Below are 11,123 nucleotides of genomic sequence, written 5' to 3' on the forward strand. Positions count from 1 at the left end.
CCTGCTCCTCTCTTTCCCTTATAGATGTTGTTGTTTCCTGCAAACCTCTGAGTTTCAGAGTGTTTCCTGGTGGACTCAAGAGGGTTAATACCAGGAATAGCAATAACAACGCCCACCCAACAACTAACAAGGAGGACCCATCACCAGTAGAGAACTGACAGCCCCTGGGATGTGATAATGGTGCAGTCATGAACATTTCTACTGGCAGAAGGGAAGACACTATACAATACCGTGGCTGTTTGAGAGATTTGGGTGAAGAAGTCATTATAAGGGCAATGGGATCAGCTGGCTCTTGCTAAGGATACACTAGAGAAAGACAGTGAAAAACTGAGGCCACCAACGTACAGCCCAGCGTGAAGCTCAGGCGAACTCTCTCTGATTTCCACTGACGTGTAAGAAACCGCCCCAACCTTAGTGGCTTAATACAATGGCCATTTTATTATCTCTTGTGATCTGTGGGTTGACTGGGCTCAGCTGGGCAGCTTTGCATCTTCACGTCATGTGGCCTGGAGTCATCTCAGGGCCCATGCAACCTGGTTCACTCCTATGCTGGCGTTGGATTCTGGCTTGTGCCTAAGACATCGGCTTAGAATTTCAAGTGAAGCACCTCACTTGTCCTTCATGTGACCTCTCCCTGTGGCTTGGGCTCCTCATAGCACAGTGGCTGGGTTCCAGGAGGAGAAAGAGAAAGCTGCCAGGCCTCTAATGGGCTCAGAAGTCCAGGAACATAACCATCACTTCTGCCACATCCTATTGGTCAGAGCCAGTCACAAACTCAGCCCAGATTCAAGGAGAGCAGAAGTAAGTGCCATTTCTTGATGGGACACGCTTATACGGGGAGAATCGGCAGGGGTGGCAGGTATCCTCATCTTGCAAGAGGCACTACACAGCCTCCTTGGTTAACATATAAAGAGACCCTCAGCTCCTGAAGTCAGAGAATCTGGGCTTAAATAAGGGGAAACTTGACTGCTCAGCCGGCCCCAGCAAGTCTGCTGCGCCAAGGTCAGGTCCCTTGCTGGGAAGGAGAGGGACCCTGAGATTTGAGATAAGAACATCTCAGTCAATGCACTTGAAAATATTGTATCACGAGATTGCCCTGAACCTCCTTGGCCTAACAGAGCAGCCCACTCCCCTCTCTAAGGCTGGCACCAGTCCCTGGATAAAGATGATGCTGAGGCCTCTCCTTGCAAGACAACAAATGTCACCATTACAATACAGTCCACTTCCCCTCTGATCTGCCAGAAAAATTACTAGGTCAAGTCACGACACAACCTGGCTGGGTAAGTGCTGGGTCTGCTGGGGGAGCAGAGGGTCTAGAATACTGAAGGAGCTGTGGGACCAAACAAACACGCATGGCCAGAGCTGAGAGAATGGGTCCAGGTAGGATGCTGAGAGTCCCAGACCTAGTGGGGAGGGACATACAGTTTAATAAGGAACAGTTTACTGATATGGGAACAATCCTCCATGATATAGGGTGTAACTCCCTAAACATGAACCTAGAAGACAGTACAAATGTGTTGCTAAAATAGTTCTCAGAGATTTGGAGGAAGCAATGTCCACACCATGGCAGACAACTAAAAAAAAGGACCAAAATGTACAGACAAGTGGGCATGGTAGAGTATATTTTCCAGGATATACTAAGGCCAGAACACCTACGAGGTGACCACATTCTGTGGGAGGTCCTGGAGGACACACAGTTTACCAAAGTCATAAGAAATGTACTAGTTACACAGGTACAGACTATGTTGACATGCTTGGCGGTGCTGTTCTCCTACGCCAGGGCTGATTGTAGGAGATGCTGTTACACAGCAATGCTCCTGACAGCAAAACTGAGCATGATTATCATCAAGAAAGACAGCCAGGAATTGGTGACCCATTCAGGGTAATGGGGACGGTTAATCAAACTCAGCATTCTCTGTGGGAAAAAAAGATGGGCAGCCAACAAGGATACTGTCCAATTATATGATCAAAGCAAATCAAAGGTGGATAATCAGGAAGTTGAGAAGGGCTGCCTCAACAAAAATTCACGATCCTTGGCCTAATGTCTGGACCTGAGCCAGTTTTCGGACAGCAAACCCATTAACTAATGGAAAAACTGGGTTCCTAAGAAGGACCCAGAAACCCACGGCAAGTATGTATGTGAATGATTCACCCAGTCCTTCCACAAAGGGGTCTGTTACAACCATTTACTCAGTACCCAGAGACTAGGGAAAGGGGAATACTTAGAGGTACCAAGGACGATTGGATACAGGATGAAAAATTCCAGGCAGTGCTACATGGAAGGAGAATGACTTGGAGGAAGCAAAGTCCTACTGTATAGCAAGGGAACCATACCCAATATCCTGTGATAAACCATAATGGAAAAGAATATGAAAAATAATATATATATGTATATATATGTATAACCGAGTCACTTTGCTGTAGAGCAGAAATTAATGCAACATTGTAAATCAACTATACCTCAATAAATTTTTTTAAAAATTGAGAGGAAGGAGGTCTGGGGAGAGGGTCTTGGAAAGACCATGGGAGTGAGCACGAAGTATGAAGAGCTTGAAGGACTTGTTAACCTATGTTAGAGCCCTCCAGGGAACAGCCACTACAGAAGAGGCAGACACAACCAGGCAGACAGATGATCTGGTCAACTGACACCAGCCAGCAGCCCCTTGACCACTCCAGCGGTAGTACAATGGGTACGTGAACAGAGAGGCCGTGGCAGTGGACCAGGATGCTGTGCACAGGGCCAGCATCCTCAAGATCTACCGACTGCCCAGCCACTTGTCAAATTTGCCAGCAACAGAAAGTAACACTGATACCCTAATAGGGCATTATCCCTCTGGGAGAATCACCAGACGCTTGGCCAGCTGAAATACACTGGAAACCTTACACTCTGGAAAAGGCAGTGATTCATCTCAACTGGAACTGATACCTATTCCAAGTATGAGTCTGCTTTCAGTGCCCAAAGGATCTCAAAGAGAACCACTGTCCACGGGCTTGTATTTACTCCACAGGTAAAGGAGGCTGGGTAATATCACATTGGACCAGAGGACCACCTATATCAAATGATGGATGGAAGCAGACACATAACTATGAGGATCCACCAGTCCTATCACATGTCACACCACCCAAAAGCTGCTAGCCCAACAGAGGATGGAATGGCCTTTTGAACTTGCAGTTGAGGTCCCTGCTTGGGTATGGGAACGTGCCAGCACGGGACACCATATTTCTAGGATGCAATCTACACCCTAAATTATGATGATTGTTTAGGAACCAAGGGGTGGATGTAAGAGTGACTCATTTAATATTTCTCCCAGTGACCCATTTGGGAAATTTGTGCTTCCTGTACTCAAAACTGTAGGTACCAAAGGTCTAAAGGGTTGGTTCCCAGAGAGGAAAGACTTCCAAAGGGGACACATCAAGGGAAAAATGAAACTTTAAACTACAGCTACCCCCCACTCTGAGCACCTTGTACCAAGAGACTAACAGACCTGGAAAGAAGTCGCAATTCTGGCAGCAATACTTGATTCTGAACATTAGGGGAAGATAAGCGGATGTATCTCAACAGGGCAGTGAAGGACATATTTAGCACTCAGATAATTTGCAGGGCATTTTTGTTTTAAATTTTTGTTTAAAGATTTTTCTTTGATTTGGACCATTTTTTAAATCTTTTTTTTTTTTTTTTTTAATTTTAACATTGTTTTAATCACATAACATAGCTGTTTCAAACAGGAAGTTTTAAGACAGTTGAATACAGCAAAGTGAAAGATCACTCTATTAGGATAGCTGCTATGAATAAACTCCTTACTATGTGGATTTGAATTCCACTGAAAGTTTGGCACTAGACTGAAGTGTGGTCTAAGCCAAAATTTTCTCTTTAGTGTTTAGAAGCCTTGTAAGTTTTCCTTCAGATTTAAGGGGGGGCGGGGGAGGAAGAAAAAGGGGAAAAAAACCCTCTATAACAGAACCTCATCAGCTTGATAATGGGTATGCGGAATGCAACTTGATTCCCCCAGAACAATTCAAGATAATGGCAAAAATTTAAAACCTAGGTGAGACATGAATTTGCAAAAACCTCTTCTCTTTGGTGCAACAAAGCACATTCCCCTCCAGGTAGGTATTATGGCTCACCTTCAATCTCATCAAAATCTATCAAGAAAGGCAGCTGGAGACCAATTTGTACCTCTCCAGTAAGACTGCCAGGGTTTAATTTCTTAAAATACCAAGCTAACAAGGTTTTATTATACCAAATGTTCATACAATTTCAATGTGAAAAAACCTTACATACATTTGTTAAGGTCTCATTGTAACCTGTCAGATGGATCACAAACAAAGAGGTGAATGATGTAAGCCAGTGCTCTCCAGGCATTTTGATTCCCAGTGTACTTTTTGTGTAAATTTGCATCCTCAAGATGATTTCTCAGATGTAGTCATAAGCCCTTCTATCAAGTGAGTTTACATCAGCAAACTGGGCAAGCAAATCACAAGAAGTTATTTCCAAACCTAAAGCCCAGGATGGGCTGGGTCAGGCCCTAGTCACCTGCTTTCAGTTGCCATCATCACAGACTTCCTGGGTATCTCACACTATTGTGAAAATAAAAAACACCCCAAGTCTTACACCAAAATATAGGCTCTTAGAAGTATGCTTTTAGCTTTTTTAAAAAATAAGACATTTTGGGGGGTGGGGGGGAATCTGAGATATAGTTAACACTTATTTTGGCAAGATAGCAACCCAAAAAAGTATAAGCTATGTATCCAAATGCAGAAGTCATCAAAGAACCAGTTTATCAGGGGAAAAATCCACACTGAACAAAAGATACAGTATGTCTAAATATTTTGAAATTGTAATTTGAATCAAGAGTAAAATTGATTGAAAAATTTTGCTCAATTTTTGCTAAAGATTAAGTGTACCTTTTCCTGCTTCCCCCAAATAAAATCGTAGAGCTTATCACTCCCCAAAGTTTCAGTTTTCTCTCAGTATAAAGAGCTACATACACATAATAAAATGTTTATGTTAATGTAGTAATTCCCCTGGCTCATCCAAAGTGCAATGCACATGACTTCAAAGACTACAATTTGGGGCAAGTATAGAAAAAATGAAAAAAAACAAAAACAAAAACACTAACACTATTCAAGTTTCAAAACCTGTTCTTAAAATTATTTATAGGTCACCCAGGTCATTTTAACATCTCAGTAAGTTAGAGGTGTTGCACTGTCATTTGATTATCAGTCCACCTTGGCATGGGAAGAATGTACATTACCAGATGCCAATCTGAGGGACTAGAAATAAGACTTAAAAGTACTAACAGGCTCCAGTAATCCTATCAGATTAAATGATGGTGCAACATTTTTTAAAGGAGCCAATTATTTCATCTTTCTTAAGTCATTCAGAGCCAAAAATCTGAAGAACGACCAAAATCAAATCTTTATTTTTATAACTGTATAAACGTGACCCAAACGTGTCCACCACTAAATTTTCAAAAAGAAACATGCTGTAAATAAGCAAACTACATCTGCTCACTGATATGTGTATGGACTCCCTAGATGTCTTGTTGGGTTTAAATACAGACCACTCACAGCAATACATTTTTAGTAGAAAGTGTAGCATGACGTTAAGCCAGTTTAGCTTTTGCACATACATGTTGCACTTCTGGCTGATGATGCAGAAAGATTCTCAGCATTACACTGTTAAGCTGGGCTGCACCCACCCCTTTAAATGGCATCAATATCAATGTCATCGTCCTTGTTGTCAGACTTTACAGCTTCAACTTTCGGTACACTGGCAGTCTTTGAATACACCACCTCAATGTTCTCATCTTCATCATCATCTTCACCACCGGAAGATTCTTCCTCTGCTTCCTTCAACCATTTTATAAAAGGTTCTGCTTTGACACGAATCTCTTTGGCAAGTTCTTTTGAGACATATTTCTTAGAGGCCTTTTCTGACCAGCTAATGATGACTTCTTCCTCCAAAAGGTCTGCATCATACATCTCCTTCAAGATATGTGGAATCTTGGAGATGAGCTGAGCTTGATGCATTGCTACCACACACTCCAAGCCATGAAGAAGGTACCGCTGAGCTTTTTTGTTGTTGTGACAAAATCGTAAGAAATGGCGCCTGTATTTCTTAATTTGCTCTCTAATTTTCTCATTAAAAAGAACTTCAGTCAAAACAAGAGGGCCCGTGGCTTTTACATCTAGTCTTCCTGCTTCAGCTACAATTTCTTTGTCAGATGAGTCAATAACACCCTCTTCTTTCTTTTTCTTAACAAAATCAAACAGGATATTGACACGCTCTTCAACAGTCCTTTCCAAATCATCACTGAGAGTTAAAACTTTCGCGTGGTCACTGATTTCATCCATTCTTCGCCTTTGCGCTTCCTCTGTTGTATCCTCCCCCCAATCATCATCTTCCTCTTCTTCCACAGCATGCGGAGGACTGATTTCACTGGGTGGTGGTGGTGGTGGTGGTGTCTCACTGCTGGACATGGAACCATTTTCCTTGTCTTTGCCCTTTCTATTTTTCTTTTCCTTCTCTTTCTTTCCTGTACCACTGTCACTATTATCAGGTGGGTTTTTGAGAATGAATGTGCAGAGTTTATGATGTGTGTCAAGCATGCCTCGATAGCCACAGGCTTTACAAGAATTACCTATTGTTTGTTTCTTTGGATTGACATGCAGATCCGTTTCAGGATTCTCACACTCAGGACAGAGAACAAATTTTTTAATGAATCCATCCAACATGTCTTGCAGCTTATTCGCCTCATGAGATCCATTGACAATGTAACGGTCATTCTTAACATCAAACTGGGTCTGTGCTCCCAGTTCACAACCAAAATATTTGGTGGGATACGTTGGAGGCCGATTAAGCGCTTTGGCTACGTCAACCATGTTGACTATAACTGTCTTGATTCCATTTCCTTTGCCCTCAACCTTGGCAATCAGACGGGGCATCTTGTAGCGATAGAACTGGTCTGACACGCTGCGGTTGACGTTGACAGACATTTTGGCTTATTAGTGGCTTTATCAATAAGATGAAGAGATCTTTGATTGCAACTTTTTGGTATCCTCTGTCTGGAGAAGAAGGGATGACATAAACGACTGCAAGAGTTCTCGGTCTCTGACATGAAAAAATTTTCGCCACTGAGGCTGTAAGCTTCTTGCTTGTATGCTATGTTTCCCCAATACAGGTACCAATGGCTGCGCAACAGCTCGTTTTCGTCAAATAAAGACATAAACCCAACGCTGCTCGCCCGGGACTGGGATGAAGTGAGGCGCGCGCGAACCCGAGTCCGAGAAGCGGCGGCGGAGGCGGCGGAGGCAGCGCAGCGAGCAGCGGCCGGGCCAGGCGCCGCCGAGCAGCGGGGAGGGGCTGTCCCAGCGACGTCCGGGGTCCACACCCTTCAGCGCCCGGGGCCTGGCGACCTCTGGAATGTTCTCGCTGTGACTCCATTTTTTAAATCTTTATTGAATTTGTTACAATATTGTTTCTGTTCTTATATTTTGGTTTTTTAGCTGCGAGGCATGTGGGATCTTAGTTTCTCGACCAGGGATCGAACCTGTGCCCCCTGCACTGGAGGGCGAAGTCTCAAACACTGGACCGCCAGGGAAAGTCCCTGCGGCGCATTTTTTTATATCCTCCTGACCAACTGTGGTGGCAGATGGACAAGTGCTGCAGTCTGAGAAGGGCATGGTGTTCAGGAACGCAGACCCTTTAGAGATGATGATCTGGATCACTCTACTCGGTTACCTGTCCAGACAAGCAGAGGTGCTGTAACTGTGAGTGAGGGGCTCTAGAATTGGTAGGAGAGAAAGGGGATGACGAGTTGTGGCCCAGAGACCAGCTGCTGAAGCAAGGGCCTTACTTTACCCCACTAGACCTCCTCTTGCAAGTTTTCTTGAGAAAACAGACCAACCAAAATCCTGGAGGAGGTTGTTTTTTTTTTTTGAGTTTATTATTGCTTAGTTTTTTGTTTGTTTTTTAACCTCTGATTTTCCATCTTCTCTCTTTTTAAAGTATAGTTGATTTACAACGTTTCAGGTATACAGCAAAGTGATTCATATACATATATTCTTTTTCAGATTCTTTTCCATCATAGGCTATTACAAGATGCTGAGTACAGTTCCCTGCGCTATACAGAAGGTCCTTGTTGTTCATCTGTTTTATGCATGGTTGTGTGTATCTGTTAATCCCAAATTTCCAATTTATCCCCCCTTTCCCCTTGGGGAGCTTTTCCCCACAAGGGTAAATGAGTGGAGTGAATCTCAATGGTCCAGTGGGTGGACTCTAAGAGTCCCCAATCCCCCCTTCAAGACTGAGATGACCAAGGTGGAGGTACAGGGACCCAGGCCCCTTGCCCATCCTGGCCACCGAGCCCTGGAGTTCCATGCGGGACTGGCTCAGGTCTTTGGTGCAACTCCATCTCAAATTCAGTTTCCACCTGCTGAAACCTCCTTCACCCACTACCTCCAGGTGAAGTCGCCAAGAGGACTTCCCAGTACACTTCCAGCATGTGAATCTGCATCTCAGGGTCAGTTTCTAAGTTAGAAGCCAAATACAAAAGAACAGGAACCCTCCTTCACTGGTGGCGGGAATGAAAATTGGTGCAGCCACTATGGAGAACAGTATGGAGGTTCCATAAAAAACGAAAAATAGAACTACCATACGACCCAGCAATCGTACTACTGGACAGATACCCTGAGAAAACCATAATTGAAAAAGACACATGTACCACAATGTTCATTGCAGCACTATTTACAACAGCCAGGACATGGAAGCAACCTAAATGTCCATCGACAGATGAATGGATAAAGATGTGGTACATATATACAATGGAATATTAACCATAAAAAGGAACAAAACTGAGTTATCTGTAATGAGGTGGATAGACCTAGAATCTGTCATACACAGTGAAGTAAGTCAGAAAGAGAAAAACAAATACCGTATGCTAACGCACATATATGGAATCTAAAAGAACGGTACTGATGAAACTAGTTGCAGGGCAGGAATAAAGACGCAAACATAGAGAACAGACTTGAGGACACAGCGGGTGAAGGGAAAGCTGGGACGAAGTGAGAGAGTAGCACTGACATATATACACTACCAAATGTAAAAAGGATGGCTAGTGGGGAAGCTGCTGCGTAGCACAGGGAGATCAGCTCGATGCTCTGTGATGACCTAGAGGAGTGGGATAGGAAGGGTGGGAGGGAGGCTCAAGAGGGAGGGGATATGGGGACATATTGTATTCATGTAGCTGATTTACTTTGTTGTACAACAGAAACTAACACAGCACTGTAAAGCAATTATATTCCAATAAAGGTATTAAAAAATAAAAATAAAGTATAAGATTTCCAGAAAAAAATATACAAAAGAACACACACAATATATTTTTTATAAAGTTCAAACTCAGGCAGAACAAACATAGTGTTAGGTATAGGACAGAGGTCTCCTTGGAAGGGTGGTAATGGCTCAAAGAGGGAATAAGGGGCTCCCAGAGAACTAATAATGCTCTGCTTCTTATCTGGAGGCTACTGACATGGATGTGATCACTGAAAATTCATCCAGCTGGAAACTGTGTTTACTGCATTCTATTTATATATTCTATACTTCAAGAATGTTTTTTAGAAACCTACATTTCACAATCCTTCTTGACAATCCAGAAAGGATTTCTCTTTTGAGGTGCCACAAGATCATCAAAATGAGTACCAATTACCATTCTTCATCCTTAGGCTCTGAATCTGACACTGTGTGTTCAATGCCAGACTTAGACTAACCATGTGAAGGTGGTGAGAGTTACAACTCTATGGACCTCATTTCTTCAATCTCTAATATGACTGAAAACAGTACCAAATGGAATTTTTGTGATTATCAAATAAGAAAAATCCATTTGAAGACCTAAGACAACGCTAAGATAGAATATAGAAAATATTCAATAACATGTTTATTTTGGTTCCTTTTTATGAAGACATTAAAGTAAATTTAAACTACTGCCAGGACATGTCCTGGAAATTGCCTTTCAAAATAAAGATGAAATAGTTTGTTTTACTCATAAAAAAGTACATAAAGTTACCTAATTGTTTGGATTTGGAGTACATGAAAGAGTTACGTTTACGGGATGCTTAGTATAGTATATAATCAATGTGATTATGACAAATGTTTACTCTGTTACAAGAATCATAATAAGTAACGTAGAGACGATAGTCCCTCTCAGCAAAGTGAGGGTTCCTGGCATCTTCTTAATGTCAAATGAACGTACGATATTCTCATATATGAATTGTGACTTTGCCAACTATGAGCTGCATCAATTTGCACAAGGTGGTTCTCATCTGAATCTATAGTTCTTTGCCTCTAAAGAAAAGATGGTGCTCACTGTACAGGATTTTGTGACATTATTATATAAAACAAGATTGAACACTGAGTCCACTGAAATATAATTTCCCACCCCTCCTCCTGCCTATGGCCAAGGACATGATGTTTACATAACAGCTGTTAATATCAGAGGAACAATTTTTAGTCAATTAATAATTTTCAAAGAGCTTTTAAATCAAATACCTTGTCTCTGTCTCATATTCACTGAAAAACCTTAGTAAATTAAATTTTTTAAATCAGAAAACTTGTATGCAATGAATCAGGTTACAGATTTGTCCAATCCTTAGGATATAATGCTGCATAATGAATTGCCTTTTAATAGAGAATTAACAACTCAAGTTTCTAAGCACAAATATTAGTATTTTGACTATAAATTTGGCTTACTTTTTCTCTACTGTTGCAAAAAACAAAAAAAGCTTGGTAGAATGTAAGTGACATGGATAGATTTTGCACCTCAGCTGATACAAGCTAAAATATAAGCTCTGTCACTTACTAATTTTGGGTTTGGGACTAAGTTTCTTATGTCTCTGAACCTCAGTTTTTTCATCTGTAAAATGGGAGTATCACCCACCTCAAGGGTAGTTGTGAAGGACAGAAACAATGTCAGGAAAGAGCCTAACAAAATGAAATACAGTAGGAGTTCAATAAAGCAGTCTATTTATATCATGGACATTTGCATTATGAATGATATTGGTGTATGCCTGAGAATTGATTCCGTTTTATTTTTTACAGAAGCTGTCAGTTCTCTTTCCCCCTCTCC

The 11,123-nt window shown here is 42.0% G+C and overlaps 2 pseudogenes; one reads left to right on the forward strand and one right to left on the reverse strand.

Annotated features, from left to right (window-relative positions):
- Positions 1–5,706: 5,706 nt before the first annotated feature.
- On the reverse strand, positions 5,707–6,999 carry LOC103069981 (eukaryotic translation initiation factor 5 pseudogene; annotated as a pseudogene).
- Positions 7,000–8,314: 1,315 nt separating this feature from the next.
- LOC103071623 (serine/arginine-rich splicing factor 10 pseudogene) overlaps positions 8,315–11,123 on the forward strand; it is a 9,006-nt pseudogene continuing 6,197 nt past the window's right edge.

The sequence above is a fragment of the Lipotes vexillifer genome, unplaced genomic scaffold (genome assembly GCF_000442215.2).
Source record: "Lipotes vexillifer unplaced genomic scaffold, Lipotes_vexillifer_v1.1 scaffold605, whole genome shotgun sequence".
Taxonomy (NCBI): Eukaryota; Metazoa; Chordata; class Mammalia; order Artiodactyla; family Lipotidae; genus Lipotes; species Lipotes vexillifer.